At 40.4% G+C, this 15,216-nt stretch overlaps 1 protein-coding gene across 7 annotated transcripts in view; it reads left to right on the top strand.

Moving 5' to 3' along the window:
• Positions 1-15,216, top strand: part of CELF1 (CUGBP Elav-like family member 1) — a 66,588-nt gene that overhangs the window by 10,675 nt on the left and 40,697 nt on the right. For 3 of the 7 annotated variants that reach the window (XM_061153517.1, XM_061153415.1, XM_061153527.1), the window contains exon 2: positions 4,579-4,728. The exons of the other annotated variants lie outside the window; for them this stretch is intronic. The gene's annotated coding sequence lies outside the window, so the exon portion shown is untranslated. The remainder of the gene's footprint in view (positions 1-4,578; positions 4,729-15,216) is intronic. 7 annotated transcript variants of the gene reach the window in all.

The raw sequence follows: 15,216 nt of genomic DNA, 5'->3' as shown, positions 1-15,216 counted from the left end.
TCATTTTTAAAGAGATTTTTGTGAGACATATGAATTAGATCCTCTCTTCATTTTCTAGTTAAATAACACATTTGCTTGTTTCCTGATTGTTTTCTCTTTAAGAAAGTTGATGGACTTGAGTGGAATACAATAATGTGGGTTGGACGGCAGTTGAGACTCTAAACAAAGGGTAATGGTGAGTGGCTGTGTGCCCAGTTGATGGAGTCTGTCTGGTCTCAGCTCAGCTAGGAACTTCATGAATGGTCTGTAATGGGAGCATCACAGTGGTGTTTTTCTCTTTGAGAAATACTAATGAGGGGGAGAGGGAAGCTCTGAGAAAGACAGTTTAATGCTTCTAATTTGATTTCTTTTTCTTCCTGTGATCATTTGGTTTCTGTTAAGTTGAAAGACTACCTACACCAGAGAAGTGTAACATTCCTCTGTACTATTAAAATGAGAGTTAAAAAGAAATGTGGATTTGTATACAGCCAGGAAGGTATATAGATGTGCAGGGTAGGAAAAGCTGAAAGTCATTATTTTACATTGAAGCCCAAATTGTTGAGAATACAACCTAAATAATGCTATGCCTTCGTATTGTGCTGTAGCTTGTGTATGGTATTGAACCAAGTGCTGTTCCTAGAAGACAGTTTGACATTTTTACAGTACAGAGTGCTTACTGGTATAAGGCCCTTGCACAAAGTAGGTAATCGATAGATATTTACTGAAATACTGTATATCAAATGACAATTTTATGTTTGAGACAGTTCAGTGCTAAAGATTAGAAATAGGAAGAAAACTTTTAAGACTGAAATTCTGTGACTCCATTTTTTTAAATCATTGTCTTTTGAAAATTATCAGTACCTTAAAGCTCCAGAGAGTTTTCTGGGGGGAAAAACATAAGCCACTTTCCATTGAAAGAACATTAAGTTGGCTGAGATTTGTACTATAAAAGCCTTTGTGTATCTTAAAACCTCACACCGTATACTGCCTGGGCAGAGTCAGAAGGCTCCTTGACAACCCAGATTCTGGCTCTGTTTTCTGTAGCTCCAGAAAGTAAGAAAAGGAGAATCTGATCCTGTTGGCAGTCTATGCTCTCTTGCTTTTCTGGGCCAAGACATGCATTTAAAAATAAAATCAAGGAAATTGTAAACCAGTAGTAAAAACAAATAAAACAGCCAAGAGTTTGCCTCTTCTCAAGTCCTACGCCCCGAGTCTCTGTCTCTGGACATCTAATAGTAAGCCGATGTGACGAGACTGCGCTTTGGGCTTGTCCTTTCTTCCTCCAAGTTTAAGGGACACGGTCATGGAAAGACACCGTGTTTACTGTGTCGTTACTGTTTGTATCCTATGCCATGTTTCTTTAATAGACTCTGGATGCAAGTCTTTTTTTTTTTTTTTTGCTTGCAAACTTCTTTACTGAAATAATTTGGGTTGTAGATTGTGGAGATAGGATTGGGAAACTGCTTAAAAATAACCCTTTTGGACCTGCTACAGGAAAGCTTAGGTGAGTAAAAAAATCAAAACCAGATGCAGTGTTTCTATGGAATATCTTGAAGCCAGTTGTTTACTTTTTTGACAGTGTAGCTTGTCTCCTTAGGTGTTTTTTTTTCTTTCCCTCTTTAGACTTGTGAGTTTGTGATTTGTTTTTTAGGTTATGAATTCTGTTTCAGCACATTTTATCTTAGTGATGTTTATATTTAGGTTTTTCAATAATTATTAGTGTGAGATCAGGGAAAGATTTTTATGAGCACAGGGACATGTCTTAAGCTTTGTTCCAAGTATTTTGTAGCTCACAAGATAATTGTGGATCAGGCCTAGGATGGTTGAAGTTTTAGATTATTACTGTGAAATCAAGTGCTATTTTTATTAATGTTAATTTGTCAGGTGTAACTTTGCTTTGGGCTAAGTAAGACATAGAGAAATGTTTTATTCTGAATTCTGACTGCTCCACTTCTCTGAGCAAACCAGATCCAGAGATTAGCCTTGTAAATGATCTTCTTCCTTAAGGTATCTTCTAACAGAATGGGTCTCAGGGGAACCTGAGCCCCGGCACACATTTAGCTGGGAGTGACAGTTCATCTCCCTTTGTCCATGTACAGCAGTTTTGGAGGCAGACCTGCAATTTAAACTGTGTTCTGGTCTGATCAGTGTGATTTATTTTATAATAAGTTTTATTTTTATAATTATTTTGTGTGATGTATTTCTGACATAATCATGTAGGGGAGCTGAAATTTCTTGAGGAGAATCTTGATTTGGAAAACTTTGAAGTCTTGATGGGGAAATACTAAATACAGTTCACGTGGTCTGGTGATCTGGAAAGAAATGACAGCATACGTAGGTCATTGAGACTTCAGTGGGCTTGTGTTTATTTGCTTGTATGAATAGAGAGATTAAAAGTTGAACATACTTAACTCTTGTAAGAGTGTCATTAAAACAGTATTTTGTCAGAATTGTATACTACATGGGAAATGATCACGGAGACACACCAGTGTTTATTTTACCATTATTGTTTTTATCGTGTCATTTTTAATAGCCTCTGGATACATTTCCAAGTCTCTTTTTTAAAAATGTGTGTTCATTTTTGGCTGTGCCCTGTCTTCAGATTGCAGTGCGTGGCCTCTCACTTTGGTGGTGTCTCTTGCCGTGGAGCCGGGGCTCTAGACTCCGGGCTCCTGGGCTTCAGGAGGTGCGGCTCCCAGGCTCTGGAGCACATGCTTAGTGGTTGTGGCGCATGGACTTAGGTGCCCCATGGCCTGTGGGGTCTTCCCAGGTCAGGGATTGAACCTGTGTCTCCTGCACTGACAGGCTGATTCTTTCCCACTGAGCCATCAGGGGAGGACCCCCCCCCCCCCCACACACACACACCCCTTTCTTTTTAAAGCTTGGAGACTACCGAATTACTCTGGATTACAGATTGCGATGATGGGACTGGCGAACTAGCCAAAGATAACCCTTTTAGACCTGCTATCTTTCCTAAAGGCGGCTTGCCGAAGAAAAATTAGATCAGGCTTTCTGAATTGCTAGATCCAGACCATCAAAAAATGCTCTGACCAAAAGGGGAAAAAGCCTGCAGGATCCACCCCCAGGAATCCTAGTGGGTCCCCATGGTAACAACCTCCTGGCTTACAACTTGTCACTGTAACTGTCACTGGAGTTCAAAGAAAAACCAGTATATCAAGGACTGTGTGGCATTAACTACTCCTTGGTAAAATGCTGTTGCACATGTGCAACAAGCCAGAAATAGAAAGTTAAAGGTTTTAATTTCTGTGTTCCATTAATTAGATGCTTTAAAAAGCTGCCTAATTATGGTAAGGTGCAGTAGTGGGAAGGTGGTGGGTGGCCGAGGCAGCCATAGGAGGAAGCCGTAGGCTCAGAATGTTAGGATCTTCATTTTCTTCTCTCAGCCTTTCATTTTGCAAAGAGGAAAGTGAAATGCCTTATTTAAGTTCACATAGAAGTGGAAGCAGGATTCCAACCCGTGGCTTCTAGTTTTCCAGCGCTGTTCCGCTGTCTCTGCCTACACATCACATTTGCTTTGCTTCTACTTTTCAAAAACCAAGTCTCAGTTTCTGAGGTTGGGAAAAGACCTTAGAGGTCATGCAGGGAAATTTTCTACCCAGTGGAGGAATCCCTTCTACAGCATCCTGAGCAGGTGGCCTCTGCCTCTTCCCTCAGCTGGGGTTTACCTGTCTAGTTAGCGAAAACCCCACTGCCTGAATTCAAAGAGAAGATAGTTTTACATGGCTTTCTCATTTTAAAGCTGTAAGCTTTGTTTTTCTTCCTTACAAAATAGCAATTGGAAATCAGACCTGAATTTTTTCATTAGCCTGTTTATCTCCACTTAAGTCATCCTTGTCAGTCATGACAAGATGGAATAATTTGTTGAAGAATTATGTCGTGCCTAAATCGTAGAACTTGGAAAAGATAATGCCATATTTGGAACAAGCTAGTCCTTTAACAGCTGGGAGGGAAGAGATGATAAATGCTATATTCAGCTTAAAGTATTTTATCATGTGCTTATTAATAAGATGAAATGATGGTGAGCTGAAGAGTTCTGCTGTTCTCAGAAGGCCTCAAAAGAGGCCTCAAAGTATTTTAAAAGCAAAATCAAAAGCTAAATAGGCAAGGTGTTTTGTGGGGTTTTTTTTTTTGTGGTACATTTGTGACTATTACTCTCATTGTTTAGAGTAGATGGATTTACACAGAAGTGAGTTTTGGATTCAAAACCAACATTATTTTGGTAATTATTAATTGCATGTACCAAAAAAGGATTTTTTTAGGTCTCTTTTCTGGATATCATTGTTGCTCAATATGCCAGTTATTTAATGTCCCTTCAGTAAGTGCTTCAGCTTTTATTTCACTTTTCTTCTTTCCTAACTGCTGGAAGGGTAGTAACAGGTAAACATTTAAGGTTATTCACCTGAGGTTTGGTTTTTTTTAAATACCTTTTAAGCAAAGCATAAATGCATGTTTTCTAATAAAGTATACAAAAATGATTTCAGTTTCTTATAACCACGGATATTTTTTCCTCGAAGAATTTAGCATGTCTAAAAATGGAGAATTTGGCTCCAATGTTAATTTTTCTTTTTGTCTTACCAGAAAATTAAAGTGAAAATGCCGTTGGCAGTCTTTTGCTGTCTTGACTTCAACACAGTAGAGAATGCTATAATGAAAATGTGCCTGAGTTTTTAATATTCTGGAATTTCATGACCACCAGCACCTCTTGGTTATGCAGCCAAGATAATTAAGGTAATCAAATATTTTAGTCATTAGCAGGTGCGGCCTGGCTCTGAGAGAAACATCTAGTCCCAGCTTCAACCGAGTGCTCTGTTCCCTCATTTACTCCAAAACATTATTTTTATTGGTTGTTTTGGTTCTTAATTTGACCTGTGAGTTTTTGCATAAAAGTTCATACAGTTTTTCGTGATAAGAGAGTATGCTGAATTACAGTGTAATGATAGAAAGTAGCTGTTAGACTGCATGTTTTGGGTGGGAGGTGGGGAATGGGAGAGAGGGAGGAGAGGAAGAGAAGGAGTGAGACAGAGGGAGGGAGAGAGATAGTTGCATCTGTACCATGTTGTAGATAAGAAAACTTCAGTTAGAACCTCAGTGAGGAGAGTAACTTATTGGGGGCATCCAGCTATCAAGTGGTAGGTCAGGGCAGGACTTCGAGTCCACATTCCAAATTCTGTGCCATCTTCCTTTGCTTTTCTTGCTTTTAGAGGCTCAGACTCATAAAAATGATGAGATAATTTATTTTTATAACCACTCCTTTTCATGTGGTAGTAAATTTTTAATTGTTAATCAGTCATGTAAGTTCAGTGTCTCATTTTAGAAGTTCTTACCTTGAGTTAAGGGGGAAAATGGGCATATCTGTGAACTGCTCTGATGAGATATTGTTTGTGTACCTTACCTAAACTGTTTTCACCTGTTTTCTTGTTAAAAAGTAGGAGTAATTTAACCCTAACAGAAGTGGGATGGAAGTAATGGTTTTAAGGTAGGTAGCATTCATAGCACCTTCAGGTCTTTGCAAAGAAATGCATGGCATTCCTATGGGCACATAAATGGGGGTATCCCTCCCACGGGTCATTTACTAGATGAGAAAACTAGATGTTGCATCTTTATTGAGAAATGGTGTGACAGAGAAGACTGCTCTGTTCCGTTTTTCCCCTTCTTCTTAGGGTCTGGGTCTCATCTCTACTCCCAGGTCCACGGCCATCCTTTTGGCTCTGACATTACTTAATTCTAAACAGCCATATTCCACGAGCTCCTCGAAGAGAGAAAGAAATGACCAGTCTCTCCTGGCCACTTGGGCCAAGTGGTCTGCCCTGTGACCATGTCCTCTTTTGACTGGGCCCACATTAAAGCCTGTCCCAAATGCTATCTGGATGTGTGTCCTTGCTAGCAGTCTTGTTTTTTAAGCCTCCATTTACAGGTTGATTCGCAGTGGGGAGAGCCATGCTCGGAAACTTTGTGATAGCCTGGTTTTTCTTGTCTTTCATCTCTTTGCTTCTATTTATGTTCTCTGTACCTTTTTCTTGAGCTTGCACCTTCTGCATAGTTGACTCTATTAGATCATCTTTGAGGCTGCGAAATAAAAGTTGGAAGATTTTAAAGTTAAAGTTCCCAGAATAATGTTGTCGCCCACATTGCACATATGTCACATTTTGAGTTTACTAGTTAAGCCTCTAAATATGTGCTTTATATACAGTATGTGCAGTGTGATGACTTAGGTTGCCATGAGAACCTAAAAATTTTAGGTTTAAATGGTTCAGTAACAGACACATTTTTTTCTTTTATTGTCTTGGAGGCAGGCTAGCTTTCTCTTTGATCTAATAGACTTTTTACAAATGAGATATTAGTCAGGGCCTGTTCCCTTCTTGCTGATGGGATGGGCAGCTTCTTTGTCTGTCTGTCTGTCGTCAGTCTCCTTTATTCCAGTCTGCCATGCTCTGGTTTTTTTGCCCTGTCTGTCTCCTATTACTTTGCTACAGGATAGAATTAGAAGTAGGAAACTGGAAGCCTGGCCTTCTTAGAAAAAGCAGTATAGCTGGTGAGGGAGGAGCTGTCTAGTGGGACAGCCCTGAGCACATCCACAGGATTCCACTCCCGTGCAGGCTCCTGGGGTAAGCTGTGGTGGGGAAGTTTGCTTAGGCCTGAGCCAGTTGTTGTACTAGACTTCTTTTTTTAGTAATTGAGGTATGGTTGATTTACAGTAGCTTGAGAATTTTTTAAAAAGAATTATGATGTTAGTCTGTCATGTAAAACAATTCAGATTCCTCTTGAATTGGAACATACTATTTTGAATAATTTCTTGGCCAGGGTGACTTGTTTATTCTTGACTAGGCTTAGTCATGAAGATTCCCTCCTTTTTGGACTAGGAAGTAGAAGAGGAGATGACGGGATGTTAGATGTAACAAACTGTGTATTGTTTGGTCTTTGATTCTTAAACCTGTTTTGCATCATAGACCCCCCTTTGATAATCTGGTAAAAAGCTATGGAGCTATTTCCCTACAAATACAATTTAAGTACATAAATTTATTTTGCATATATATGTAAAATTTTGCACATAATATAGTGGAGTTTATGGATTCCATGAAATACTGTGAATTCTGTAGGTCTGGGGACCCTAAACACGGACTCCTGATCTGGTCCAATGCCATTTTTCTCCTGAGGATGTGGGTATCAGGAAGGAAATGACTTGCCAGAGGCCAAACTATAGGTGTGTATAGACATTTTGATTTTGTGGTTATACTCTAATCACCCTTGGTATATATAGTTGTGATGTTTTGCATTGTGTTTATTTTTACATAAGTAATCTTAATGGATAATTAAAGTTGTGGTGTCATCCAGAAAGTAGCATATTAGTCCACAGTACGCTGCGTTTTGGGAAATCAGAGTTGCTGTAACAGGCCTGGTCAGAATAAGTTACACGTGTAAGCCACCAACAGAGCTAAGAGATTTTTAATAAAACATTGAACACTGGCACGTCGGTGTTTTGTGGGAAGTGCTTGGAACGCCTCTCCTGCTGGAACCCCGTGCCTCGGGGTGGACAAGGCTCTGCCCTGCACTAGGACATCTAGGAGGTGGGGTTGAGAGAGAGGTTTATCTGGGATTGGGCCTCTTGCTCATCAGTACTGAGTTATGTACAAAAGGCACAGAGAAGGTTTCAAATGGTTAGTTTGCCTATGAAATATAGTAAAGTAAATAATTTTGGTGGACCAATTAATTTTAAGGATGTGAAGGGTTTTCCTTTTTGAGTTTTAGGGAAAGCGTCTTGCTGGGGTGCCACCCAGTGTGCTTGAGTGTTCATGTCCCGTAAGCTGGGGGGTGGTGCACGCGTAAAGCAGACGTTTCAGTGATAGAGAGGAACTAGGCAGTGCGCTCTTGTCCACAGCTCCCCTTCATGACTGGGCGACTTAGCAAGTGTTTTGTCATCAAAGATATTCAAATGCACACTAAGTATTGGTTGATTGATTGAGAGCTAAAGTACAGAATCTTTTGAGGCCATCAGCAATGCATTTCTTTCATTTTCTGGGCCCCCCTCCCCACCTGCCCTCTTTTTTTTTTTTTTTTTTTTTTAAAAAACCATGCATTTCTTATCTGCGGAGAGTTCACTCTGGCCACAAATGAAGCTTTTCATATATACTTTACATTGAGATGAATGTGAATGAATTGTTCGAGCAGAGTAATTTTTAGAACATAAACATTTGACGTCTGATTATACAAGCCAGCATCCTGGGAAATACATTTTAAAAGTTATACATTGTAAAAGTTATATCAGGATTTATTTTAACTTGTAAATCAGAAGAGAACAAGAGACCCAAAATGTAGTCTGAGAGTTGGAATGAGACTTTCAATGTGAAAACACCAGCGGAGGGTCCTTCACACAGATGCAGAATAACCTTTTTTGCATGTTAAATTCCAGAATTTAAATGATAAATTAAACCTTGTGGTGGCTGCTGCTGATCTGGTAAGACTCTGACCTACTAAAGTGTTCACAGCGTCTTTTCTGTCTCCTGTGGCAGAGGGACTCTTGGTGTGAGTGACTGAGATGATTGGGAATTCCTCGGCTGAGATGGATCTCAGCGCTTTCTTCAAGCAGCAGCCTGTGTGTTTCTGTTCTTTGTCTGGAGCGTGTGAACACAGTGCATGTGTGTGAGATAGCTGGGCTCTGAGCGGTGGCCCCCTTTCCGCAGCCATGTATGGGAAAGCTGCTGCGGCCCCGCTCCTCCCTCCCGAGCGCGGCGCGGGGTCTGTTCCGAGGCTGCAGCTCCACTTCTCCGCTTTCTATATTAGTACGGCCCTCCTTGGCCTGGGCCTGCTCAGGGCCCGGCCGCGGCCTGCAGCTTGCGTTCTTTCCTGCGTGTGTCTGTGCACACTTCTGTAGAGGACTGAGGTTTCAGGTTAAAGAGGTGACCTGTTTGCTGTGTTTTGTCAGTTATGAATGGTGAAGAATATTTCAGAAACTTGGGGGTGGGCTGAGGAGGAAAGATTTGTATTCTTTAACAAAATATATTAGGGAGAGGATGCCAGACTGATAAACATAGTTTCAGAAATGACTTTGTTCTCTTAGAAACTTTTCTCATTAAAGTAGTAGTGTTTTTTCCCTTTTGTTTTTCACTAGTCACAAAGCCCAGTTCTTTGGGGGTGAAAGTGAATTCCTTTCCTGGCATGTGAATTTCCTGATGTAAGAATTGAGTGAAAAAGGCTGAGACATCTACCTCCTTACGGAGTGATCTCATACACATCTTGTAAGAGGGGCTCCCCTGTGTCTCAGACTGGAAAGAATCTGCCTGCAATGCAGGAGACCCAGGTTTGATCCCTGGGTCCAGAAGACCCCCTGGAGAAGGGAATGGCAACCCACTCCAGTATTCTTGCCTGAAGAATCCCATGGTCAGAGGAGCCTGGCGGGCTACAGTCCATGGGGTCGCAAGGAGTCGGACACAACTGAGCAACCAGCACTTTCACTTTTATAAGTAGGGGCTAAGCCTCTTCCTTTGACCTTTTGCTGGAAAAGGAACTGGGAAATGGCCCATTTCCCTGGGCTTCGCAGTGACGGTGCTGTTTGCACCATTTCAGAGGGCTTTGTCTAGTTTGGCCTTACAGAAGGCTCGTGAATTTTTTTGGTGTCATGTCTATTTAAGGACATGACATGTAGACAAGAGTTCGGGTTATTCCAAAGAGTATTAGGTTTGTTATATGTTTAAAGAGTACTCTCTTGACTTGTTGTAAGGTATTCTAATTAGACAAATAAATACCTCATTCTTGATCAACTCAAGTCTAAATTCAAGTTGGTTTCTTTGTTTTACACTTGCCTTTTACTCCCCTCCCCCAACCCCCCATGAGTCATAAGCACGCCAAGTTGGGAATAGAACTGTCAGCTGAGTAGGGATGAGACACTTCTCTGCACATATTTGTAACTGGCTGGTGAGGAAGGTAAAGGACTTTAAAGGCTGGAGAAATGCATTCACTGAGGCAGCTTCTTCTGTGGCTGTGTAGTATGGTCGCAGGGTTCCGTGTGACTATTTACTGATGCCGTCTGCCTTTCAATCACTTAGGAGTCTGTGGTCCTGTGACTTGTCCCGTGACTTGTCCGTTGTTGGCTTCAAGGGTATGTATGTGTGTGTAGGGCCTAGGACCTGGTACTAAGTCTCTCATGGGTCCCATTACTTAATGACTTTCTAAAATTCTGTTGAGTGCGTCATTAAGTCGACTTCACCTTCTCCTTGGCAGCGCTTAGCCCCTGTCTCGGTTTGCCTTTCTGCTGATGTTTTCTCATTTATACCGTGAGTCACTGTACACTCTCTTTAGGGGCTGTCACTGGAGATGAAAATCAGTGGCAGGTCTCAGATTGTAGAGCTCAATCTCAGTAAAGGACACCGTGATTTAGCACATCTCTTATTTCAGCTTTTCCTTTGTTCTTGATCTTTTAAAAACTTTTATAATTTCCCTGGTCTCGTTTTATTAGTTGGTATTTTTTCATTGTATGCTTCCATAAACCCTTTTTGGTATGATGAGGGTAATAAATAAATGTTTATAAATAAATAAGTGCTCTTAGAACAAGTGGTTCAGTCTTTTGTAATGAAGGTTACACTTACACTGGACTCTTAACAGACGCAGTTGAAGATTTGTCTGCCAGTCATTGCCTTCATATCTGTACCCCTCCCTCTCCTCCTAATAGGAGGTATTTCTGTATAATCTTAGGTACTCCATTTTGCTGGGATTGACATCTGCACACTGCTATATTTAAAGTAGATAACCAGCAGGGATCTACTGTATAGCACAGGGAACTCCGTTCAATATTCTGTAATAACCTAAATCGAAAAAGAATTGGAAAAATAATAGAAAAAAATCTTAGGTACTCAATTTTGAAGAGAAATAATCCTGTCCTACCGTAGGCACCAACCTCAGTGCCTGGGATAATCATGATAGCAGAAGTTTATTGAGTACTGTGTGTGTGCCAGGCACGGTTCTAAATGCTTTATATACATGGATTTTTTAAATTCAAACAAACACCTTCTAAAGTAGATACAGTTGCTGTGACCATTTGCCAGATGAGGTAACAGGTATAAAAATGTTAAGCAATTTACCCAAAGCTAAATGTGGCTAGTAAGGTCAAAACCGGGACTAAAAAGCAGCGGTGTGACTCCAGAGTATGAGGGTAGGGTGTATTACTGTCTTGTACTCAATATTTGACTGTTAATTTTATTAGCATTCTGAATTTTATTTGGAGATTTTTGAATCATGAGCCATCTAACCCAGTTTCATTTTAGAATTTCCTTCTAAAAATGACTACAATATATGACTTTGGTTTTGCAGGTCACTGTCAACTAATTTATTTATTGATGATAAAAACTGGAAGGCAAGTTAAGTAGTGAGCCTGCAAAGCATACCCCAAATTACTAATTTATCTCTGCTAGTGCCAGGTTGTGTGTTGAAGGTACTGAAAGCAGAGTTAATTTTAGCTTCTTTAAGTCTGGGGCCCTACACTACCCATCTTTAAGAGATGCCTTCATAGGGGAGCATGGGGAGTGAAGCCTGGCAAATTTTGCCTGTTCCATTAGCTTGTAATCTGTGTGAGGCTAACAGGATAATCAATATATTCAAAAGAAATGATGATGGTAGAATTATTAGTAGGCAGAGTAATTTCAGCAGAGGGTAGCAAAAGTGTTATTCTAATCTTAGACAATGTGATTAACTAGCACAAAAGTTTGATTTAGACAGAAAAGGAAGAATCGGCTCTCCTGCGGTGTTTGTTCTCTTGAAATGATGACAGATTTTCCCTGACCATAAATGCTTTTCCCTTGTATATATGTGGCCCGGTGTTTGTTCTTTGTGTGAAGCTTGTCTTCTGAACAAGGACAAGGATTGGGCCTTTTTTGTACCCCCTCTGCTTTGAGAGTTAGATGTTCTCTATGTGCGTTTTTTTTTTTTTTTTTTGATGGATAGCTCTCCCATTTTATAAGGAGCTTGTTTTTGTAAAAATGAAATCAAAGCACTGACAAGTTTAATTTTGTGGAACAGTGGGATTTTTTTAGAAGTGATTTGAAGGAGGTGACAGAGATCATATAAATGGGTGTTTAAATGTGAGAAGCACTTTTAGGAGCACAGTTTGAGAGTGATGAAAGCATGATAATTGTTAGGAGCGCAGTTCGAGAGTGATGAAAGCATGAAAATTGAAGTCACTTTTTAAAAAAGTGACAGTATTAAAGAGAGATTTAGAATTTGCCCTAGGGCTGCACATCCTTTGGGATGAATCAAGCCATGCTGAACACATGCCCTGATTGGCTGAAGCAAAAGTATAATTTTTGTGTCTCAGGGAGCATCTGCATGGAATGAAGTGGTTTCCGGTTTTGTAGAATTATGACCTTAACAGAAAGAGGTTGAGTTGAGTTTCCTGCTTTCCGACAGAATAGGACACACCTCCTGAGACAGGACCATATGGAAGCATCCTGCTTGAGTGCCCGTGGGTTGAGGTTGAGGTTGGGGCAGATGGTGCAGGCAGGGTTCCTGGCTGCTTGGTCAGGGATTTTGGATATGACAGAAGTTAGATGCTAGGTACTGTGGAAGGACTGTTGTATGTGATGTATATTGGGCCTGTTGGCCTAAGAGTTGAAGTGAGCTCAGTGAGAGACTATTGATGTATTTGGTAGCATAGGGGTAAGATAAGGGAAGAGATAGGAAGATGCTGACTTCAGTTATACCTCAAATTTGATCTTAACCTCCTGAGATTAGAAAGAGGGAGACAAGATACTGTGTGAGAAGCAGGATTCCAGATCCCTGGCCTCGCTTGTTCTCTGGAGACTTCAGGTAAGGTACGGCAGGACTGTTCTGTTCAGTCGCTCAGTCGTGTCCGACTCTCTGTAATCCCATGGACTGTAGCACGCCAGGCTTCCCTGGCCATCACCAACTTCTGGAGCTTGCTCAGACTCATGTCCATCGAGTTGGTGATGCCATCCAACCGTCTCATCCTCTGTCGTCCCCTTCTCCTCCTGCAGGACTGTAGGATTTTTCTTTTTAAGCTTGAAGCTGTTTTGATTCCTTTTTGAGATACTCGGCCAAAAGCTGTATTTATAGAACTTGTTTTGACATGTTATCTCACCCTGTCCCTAGCTGGTGATTCCTTACTGGAATCCAGCTAATGTTGCACTCTGCCTGGCAGGAAGGATTGATTGAAGAAATGTACACACACATATATATATATATACAGCTGAGTGATTGAAAATAGCTCCAGACTTTGTAAATAGGCCGGCTATAAGGTTTGCAGTCAGTTAAGCTGCTGGAATAATTTCACATGGTGTAATTCCTCAGCTCACACATGGTAGGTATACTGCTGGTTCACCTGGACATTGGCTGTTTCCACACATGTTTCTGGAAAGCAGGAAAAAAAAATAGAAAAACAAGTGCTTGGTTTGTAACAGATTGAGTTAGGATTTTTCTTTACTTTGGTCCTCATAACTTCCAGGAGTTTCTTTAAAAAAAAATTTTTTTTTTTCTATAAAATAGATAAAATATATCCGTATGTAAGCAATTCAGTCAGTATTCCACTTCTGCAGCCTTTTTAGCAATTTTTCTTTATTCTTCCAGAGATACTCTATTCTATAATTTTATAAATATTCTATTTGTTTATTTATTTATTTTTGGTCAAGCTGCGCTGCTTGTGGGATCTTAGTTCCAGGGACTGAACCGGGGCCCTGGCAGTGAAAGTGCCACTGGACTCAGAGGAGTTCCCAGTCCTTTCCTGTATATATACACCCTCCTGATCAGTACTTAGTGGTATGTTGGAACTGCCTTTTTCTGTTTAATAGCTACAGCGGTATTGTGTCCCTATACTATAGTTTATTTAACCAGGATCCAACTGATAGGCATATGTTTTTCCCGTTTTTGCTGTTATAAACAATGTCCTTATGAATGCCCTTCTGTGTATGTCAAGTACAAGTTTATTTGGAGGGTGTATTTCTAGAACTGGAGTTGCTGGATTCAAATTGCATATATAGTTGTCAATATTGACACACATACTTAAGATCATTTTTTATATTTTGCAAGTGATGTCTGTTGAAGACTAGAAAGATTTTTTTTTTAAATTTTATTAAAGTATATTTGATTACAGTGTTGTGCTCATTTCTGCTGTACAGCAAAGTAATATATTTATATTCTTTTTCATCTTTTTTTCAATTATGGTTTATCACAGGATATTGATTATAGTTCCCTGTGCTATATACAGTAGGACCTTATTGTTTATCAGAGTAGAAAGATCTTAATGCAGTGGCAGTCAAACCGCTAGCCCAGACAATTACTAGAATGAAGAACATATGACTTGAAAGGGAAGATTTTTTTAAAGAGACTGTCCTGAGATAAGCTGGACTATCAAAACCAGCAACCATTATTGCTGGAAAAGAGCCATGTTGCCTAGAGTAGGCAGGAGTAGCCCCTCCTTTTTAAACATTTTTAGAGAACGTGGTGATAGTAGCTGAATCTGTAAGCCAGGTATAGTTCTTTTACTCTCAAAATGTTAGTTTCACCCATTTATGATCTCTGCCCTAGAAAAACATTTGTGGTCCATATTTCATTCAGTCCTTTTCTCTTTCACCTACTCAGGTGGATGTCATGAGACCAGTCACAAGAATCAGCCAATAAATTCCAAGTAGTTGTTAAACCTAAAGTTTAATAATCACCTCAGAAAATGAAAGCAAACTAATATTTTGAGTGTGCCCCCTCCCCCCGCAAAAAAGCACGTTTTACAAACGGGTGTGTTTTACCAAATAAAGCCCTGTGACTCCAGAAAGTATGTCTCACTGGCTGGCTGTGGAACCTGGGTCACTCAATCTGGTATCTGCACTTTAGTTCCCTCATCTGGAAAATGGGAATAAAAATGCTGAAGAATCTCTTTTGAGCACTCGGAAGAATAATTATAAAGTCATTTCCAGAAGGTTATGTATTACAGAAATGACTCTTCAGAGACATCAAGATTATAAGGTAATTTTAAAAGTAACTCTTGACAGTGTTTTAGGGGAAAAAAAATTAGTCACATTCTGCCTACATGGTACTAACATATGGCACAGCCCTCATGAGCTGCACCAGTGGGCTGAAATCAAAATGCAGTTGGAGGGAGGAGCAGTGTGACTCACTAGATGAGACAGATTTGGCCTTATGGCAGGGCAGTGAAACTAAGGCGGGACTGGTGCTCTCCGAACACGCCAGACTTCAGCAGAGGATACGTGAGCCTTCCGGAGA

This window comes from Dama dama, chromosome 1 (genome assembly GCF_033118175.1).
Source record: "Dama dama isolate Ldn47 chromosome 1, ASM3311817v1, whole genome shotgun sequence".
Lineage (NCBI taxonomy): Eukaryota > Metazoa > Chordata > Mammalia > Artiodactyla > Cervidae > Dama > Dama dama.
This window is presented reverse-complemented; position numbering and strand designations above follow the sequence as displayed.